Raw genomic sequence first — 7,780 nt, forward strand, 5'->3', positions numbered from 1 at the left:
AAAAAAAAAAAAAAAAAAAAAAAAAAAAAAAGAAAACCGTCATTCCCTCCCAAAAACTCCCGTGAAAAATCAGTTGGATTTCTTTCACAAACGAGGCCCAAAGACCTATTAGACTTCAATTGACATTAAAGTCAACTTCGTGGGCCTCACTTTGATTGTGGCCCATAATCTTATATGGGGCAAATTATGCTATGGACCCGGGTCTAACATGCGGTAGACCTTGGTCCATGTTCACAATTATGAATATAGAACTCTAAAATTGTGAACTTAGAGTTCTAAAATTGTGAACATGGACCCGAGTCCATGGCATAACAACCGCTTATATGGGTAATGTGTTAATAGTGTTGGCCAATTTACATAATGAATGTTTACAATTCAAATTGTGAACATTTAGTATGTAAATTGTGAGCATTAAGCATATAGATTATGAAATTCAATATGTAAATTGTGTATTTTGGACTTAGGTCCACCCTAGTCCATAGAATAATTTGCCATCTAGCATCTTATTGCTTATATAGTGATATGCTTTCGAGATATATATATATATATTTTTATTTTTTTTTGAATATTACTAACTCTATTAGAATGTAGAGTCAGCTCGAACCCACCACCTCCCGTATAAAGGGAAGGGTTTGATGCCACTGGACCACAAGGTCCTTGGCAACTGCAATTTATATACTACTACACAAATACAAAGAAAATATGAGCTTGTTGCAATACAATTTACCAATTGTGTTTCTATATTATTTGACACAATAATAAGCGTTGGGTGTACTTTTAACGACATGTTATATCCTTGATGAAGTTACATCAACAAAACAATAATCAATCTAATGTGATTGGATCATGTCTCATTTTATTTAATGCAACTCATCTTCACAAACCAAACACAACCCATACTTTAATGCAATAACGACCAAGACAGTACACAAAATTGTCCTCTACGCATAGACCAAATCCAACCAAGAATTTCTCCGAGTGTTTGACTAATATTACCAAGAGAAGGGATGGTTTATGTTTGGACATTTCCTTGTTTCCTTCGATTCTTCTGGGCAAAAATAAAGTTTGGCAGACTCCAATCTAACCGGTCCCAAACACACTAAGAACATCCATATCAATGGATTATTTGGAGTATTTAGAACAGGGCATAGTGAGTTCAAAGAGAGAGAAGGGTTGAATTCATCTGCAAGAAATGGTTATTGGAACAGTAATTGGAGGAGAGAGAAGACAATGAAACAACAGTTGTTGCTCGCGTGCCATTGGTGCGCCCGCGGTGTACTGTTGAGCGCGTCAGACGTGGCACGTGACGCGTCTAACATTAACTTTTTTTCAATCAAATTTATTTACTTTTCCTCTCATTCCATTTTCTCTTACCTAATCACATATAAACAACTCCTCAAAAATTATTTTTAAAAAAAAACCCTACTATTAAAGATGCTCTAAAGAGAAGTCGTCGACTAAAACACAGTGAGTTGTGAATCGGAGAAGGAGAGCAAGATAAGGAGTAAAGAGCCAATTCACCAAAGTAAAACTGTAACTGAAGCCCATAAGCCCAGCCCGCAGTACCCAAATAGGCCCAATATGAGGACGACCCGTCCCTTTCCAACTTCATCTCCGTCTGTACACACATCGAGAATTCTATGCTCGCAATTCCGTTCGGGCCTACGTGGACCCGAAACAGAATATTTCTTGACTTTCTCCCCTTTGGAAGTGGAAGGTTTCTGATGCTTGTCAGAATCAAATAACAGTCCCCTACCCCGTCGTTATACTGTGGACCATGGGTCATGGTTGATACTGCAGTTGTGTTGAACTGATACTGTAATTGTGTTGAAAAGATACTGTAGTTGTGTTGAACTGATATTGTAATTGTGTTGAAAAGATACTGCAATTGTGCGGAACAGAGGTCGTGTCATCCATCTGGAACTGCAGTTGTGTTGAACGGATACTGCAGTTGTGTTGAACGGATGGACGGCCTCCGCTCCGTGGAACTGCAGTTTCCTTTCAACATGCAGTATCTTTTTAACACAACTGCAGTATCCGTTCAACACAACTGCAGTATCAGTTATGATCATGGTTCACAATATAATTTGCAGTCCCCTACTGCATCGAAAAGATTCAAAATAAAAATAAAATTTTAATATTTTTTATCGATATAAAAAATGACACTTTGTCATTAAATTATATAAAAATTTTAATTATTTGTTATTAAATTGTATAAAATAACCTGTTTGCTATTAACTTATAGGAAAATAACAATTTTTATTTTTCAATCAAATTGTCACAGTGATTTTTTGTTGTCTTTCGATTTGTTTATAAAAGTGAATTTTTTAAATCAACAATGAACAATCTTTAAGGATAAAATTATCATTTCTTAATAATTAAGAGACAGAAAAAGAAATTACGTTTTAAAAGTATTATCAACCAAATAGCTTAAGAAAGTTAGTAAGTGAACTGATAATAGCTTCGTCTAAATAAAAGTTAAATTCTACCCATTACAACTCAAACCAAATCAAAATTAATCTCTAAGGTTATCATATGTTGCATAAAAAAAAAAGGTCCGGAATCAAACTTTAAGTCATTAATTAGTATTTTTAGGACTCTACTAGTTCTAGTTATGTTATATTGTAACTCTTTGATACGATCCCACATCGGCTCCACAAGAGATTGTGGAGTGGTACTTAAGTTGGGGCTAAACCTCCACTTATGAGCTAGCTTTTGTGGTGGAGTTAGAGTCTTGGCTTGAGTGCCGTATCATTGGTGCTTTCATTGAGAGGCCGGAGTGTGGTGGGAAAGGGCTACCTGTAAGAGGGCTACCCGGTGCTTGATAAGGTTCAAAGGGAACCGAGAAGAGTCCGGAGTGAACTCTTCTGGTGCCGGCCTAGCGGAGGGGACGACCTAAAAAAGGGCTACCTGGTGCTTGATAAGGTCTAGAGTGAAGCCATCCAAAGGGGAAAAGGGCTACCTGGTGCCGAGAAGAGTCCGGCTTCTCAAGGGGTGGGCAATGATATGATCCCACATCGGCTCCACAAGAAATTGTGGAGTGGTACTTAAGTTGGGGCCAAACCTCCACTCATGAGCTAGCTTTTGTGGTGGAGTTAGGGTCTTGGCTTGAGTGCCGTATCACTCTTTTATGTATGTATGTATGTATGTATGTGTGTGTGCGCGTGCGCGTGTGCGTGTATATAGTATCTTGGAACATTTTTGATGATTCTGAAATACATGTGTGTGCAAATTCTCATTTCTCTTTGGGAATGGTTCTTTGTGCACAGAAGTGTACAACTTAATCCTTCTTCATGGGCCTAAGGTAGGTTCGTGTGTCCAGAATATATATATAATCCATTAAATCAGAAAACATGAGTTATAAAAAAAAAATTGAGATTTTTGAGCATATATATATAAACATAAATGTGCAGTTCAATTATTAGTTTAATTTTTTAGTTGGGATGGAACACATGTTTTAATTTAGTATCAGACCAACTCTATGCCAAATGTCAAGTAACCTCCTAGCACAAGTGAAAGGGTGTATTGAACATATATGATATATATAAACATAAATGTGCATTTTTAGTTGAGACCAAATAATCATAAGATGTGGTGTAGGGGCAATATAATAAGGGTAAAGCAAAACCAATCCGTGAAATGTCAACGAAAAAGTAGGAGGCCATCCATACGTTTATTATCGCGTCAAAAAGACATGCAACGTGAAGTGGTGGTATGGTATGGTATGTCGCACTTCACTTCCCAATTATTGCTGCTCATTCACCTAACTAAAAGACAATCCAAGCGATCATGCGATTCAACTCACCTTTGTCCTTCTCTCCCAATCATATATACTCCCAAAGAATCCAAGGCCGTGTTCATCAAAATAAAACATGTCTGTAATATAATCATGCATAATAACAACGCCAATTATGTCGTTTTTCATCATTTCAGGCCGAGTTTAAGTCGTAATTATGAGGGTAATTAATAAGTGGGATTTGAACTGTGGATCGGAGGAATATTTAGTGAAGCAATGGGACAAAAATAACAGGGACAAATGGCGAGGATAATGGTGATGATGATGAAGCAGTTCCATTTCTTATGAGCTATCTATTGAACAACGTTAAATGTTCCACCGATGGTTACCTCTTTTGTCACACGATTGTGCAAACATGGGCGCAAGTGCGACTTCTTCTTTCCCCAACTCAGTGGACCACCGCTCCTTTCCTCGCTACATGACATCCTTGATAAGACACGAGTCTTGGTCTTTTAGGATGTTGTGTAGTTAGTTTGAAGGCTACACTCATCATTTCTCCCTCAAATAAAAATCCCTGCAGCCATGCTTTTATCATCGACTATATTGAGCTTACATGCATATAGGGCCGGCCCCCAAATTTTGGGACCCCCTAATCCAGCCCTGGCGTAATAGTTAGTAGGTTTTCGCAGTTTACCAGCACAGGGCTACGCAAATCAAAAAGCCAACCCTGCATCCCCACTAAGATTCGAACTTATGACCTCCTATTTATGGGCACTACAGTCATGTTGCTCAACCACAAGGTTTTGATCGGCATACATTATTTACCTAATTATAAATATTATGACAATTATATACTGATTTTGTTACAATATATTATTTGTCCATATATACTTTCTTAAATAACTTATTGAAGAGTCAATGCCCTCATTAAGATTCGAACTTGTGACATCTCATTTAGGAGTACGGCAGTTATGCTGCTCGACCCCAAACTCTTGACCAGCCTACACTATTTACCTAATTACCACCGATACTAGACAAATGAATTGATGCAGCTAGGTAGGCATGCAGAGTGCCACTTCTCACGTCCAACATTGACTACATATGGCGCCATTTTGGAAGGGGCAAAAAACCAAAACTTTGCTCCAAAAGTCAGAAATTTTCACGCAGGTAGAGATGGGTAATGTGTTAAAGGCTGTGTGAAATGTTCATTTTTTGCGTTGCTTTGTGCAGGGGAAAAGGGGAGAAGGTAGCATAGATAGATAGGTGCAGGAAGAAAGTCTTAATTTTGGGTGAGAAAAAAAAAAAAGATAAAGGGAGAGGGACCAAGAATTGTCTGTTCCTAAAGAGTAATGACCTGACCTGATTAGGGATTACTATTTCTGAAAAAGAAATATATAATAATAAATATATTTTGGTGTGGACCATTTGCGCACTAACGATGAAAACATGTCTAGGACATGAAAAGAAATCTCTCTTTAAATTAAAGTAGTATTGAAGCACAGTTTCTTTTCTCCCTAGCTAGCTATCTCTTTACATATATACATGCTTCCTCAATTTCTTTACATTCAATTCCTCTCTTTAACTAATTTTATCATTTTCAACCACCTTGTGCTCAGATGGGATGTAGTCACCCTCTTGTATGGAAGGTCATGAGATTGAGCCTCAAGATGAATAGATAATGTTAATCTCTTTTTAGATTGGATGATGAGAGAAACTCACAGTCATTATCTGGGTGAATGCACGGGATAAACCTCGCTCCTGTATAATAGCTTGCAATCCATACAGGAGAGAAAGATCAGACCATGTGTAATGAGCTCGATCGTGAGGATGTTGCCATGTTGATAACAATCGAACTTGTAATTTTATAGTACATGAATCGTTGCTTCCCTTACTTTACCCATTTCTGGTGCATATTTATGCTAATTTTGTTAATATAACTATATGTACAATTAGTAAGAGTAATATATACTAGGAACAATTCAGTCAAGTTAATCGAACGTCTATGGAAACTGTGACCTTTTAATATAGGTTACTTAATTTCTAAATGCATATATACTTTTCCTTTTAGAAACAGTAGTACGTATAATTCATGTATATTATAATGAATTCCTAATCCACTTTATTTTCCTGGTTTTCACCATCTCTACCTCTTAGCTTTTCCCCCTTTATTTTAGCAACAACTAACAGGTAGCAGGTTTCTACTACTTTTTGAGTTGCCATGAAAAGATGGCAAGATATACAACAAGTCCACCTTGGACTTGTAACCTTAATCTTTTAAAAGCATAGTTGAAAATGTGTGCATGTGTCTTGCAACTTGTGCCTTGTAAATATACTACACCCACACAACTATTCTCTGTGTTTTAATTTGAAATTTAATGGCGCCAACGGCGGCCCTCCCTCTCGTCATAGTACACTCTGCACCATCTTCAATTCTCCGATCCCTAGAAGTTCAGAGGGAAATGGTTGCCAGAAAAAGCATTAACTAATTAAAGAATAACATGATTAGCATTAACATTATAAAATTTTAAACTTCCCTCCTTGTTCACTGATTTAATTTTTTTTTGTAATTCTTTGTCGATTAATATTATAAGACCAGTTTCACCTAGAGTCGAAATTTTGTTTGGTTAGCATGATTAGCTAGCTTTGGGGGATTATTTACGGAACGCTAGGATTATGAAAAGTGATGGTTGATAGTGACTCGAATAAGATGGTTGATAAATTTTGTTGAGGCTTGTTATCAAGAATTGAGTCGATAATGGGAGGTCTAAGTGCATTACGTGTGACAGGGTATGTAATTGGGCAAGCACTCAACTCGGAACCACCCGAGACAATGCAAGCTGTCATGTGGAACTGTGGAAGTCAAACGGTCACATAGCAGGGCATTTACCCTGACATAGTGAATGGAGGATAATTACTCCATTGGCTCCCCGCGTTATTAATTAGCACTCAATGTAGGCTCGTTATTAGGAGTCTGTTACACTCATCAAAGGAGCCGTTGCACTCGTAGTATAAATAGTGGACCCTGTAATAGACTGGGGACACTCTATTCTTGTACTCAAAACTTATTCTTAGCAATACAACTCCGTTCATCGTAACTTTGTATAATTATCTGGTAGTCTACTTACCGCCAATGTATTTTGATAGCAAAATATGGTAGATTTTCTAGCGAAGGCATTGTTATTGTGTAAAAAAGACGTGTTAAAAACTATGTGATTATCTTATATGTCAACTATTCGCTAACATCGATGTTTTAAGTTGTTCATTTTACAATTAATAAGGGATCTAAGTGTAGTTTAATGGCACATTAACACCGGTCCTGTTTTAAATGATAAATTTGATTTCAAATCTTATTATCTCCATCACGATGAAATGCACAAAAAAGTACGGAGTACTATTTAACACAATTAGAAAAATTTTACAGTTAATTAATTTCCGAATTTAGTTATACATTACAATAATGATGTTTCAAGAGTTAGTGCTCAACTGATAATTTGATAAAGTTTTGCCAAGAAGAAATTAATAACAAAGAAAATTTACCCAAAAAATAATAATTTATCTGTTAATCCTCATAAGAACAAATTAATAATATGATGAGAATAATTATTAAAGTCATGACTAAAGAAAAATTTAACTTAAAATTTTTATATATTTAGTTCTTTAAAAAAAGTATTTTCTTTATCCAAATATTCATCTACCTAAAATTTCATTTCTCTATATTTCTTTGATTCTCTCCCTCTCTCATCTCCTTTTTCTTTATATGACATCCGTCCAAACATAGTATTCATATCCTCAATCGTACGAGTAATTAGTTGAGATGTTGGATTAAAGTAGCAAAAAGCACTTATGTGTCTGATTAAAGCAAAAATCTTAGCCTCCGCTAAAGGAGCCCATAGGCTTTCCTATATGATCATTGCCTCCTCAAAAATATTTTCTTTTACTAAAAAAAAAACATTTAATCCCTCAAAATCTGCTCTAGTTTTCTGTGCGCACCTTAGTATTGAGGTCCCATGATGTATCCTTTTTATTTGCAAACTTCCCTTTATG

The sequence above is a fragment of the Ipomoea triloba genome, chromosome 3, assembly GCF_003576645.1.
Source record: "Ipomoea triloba cultivar NCNSP0323 chromosome 3, ASM357664v1".
Classification (NCBI taxonomy): domain Eukaryota; kingdom Viridiplantae; phylum Streptophyta; class Magnoliopsida; order Solanales; family Convolvulaceae; genus Ipomoea; species Ipomoea triloba.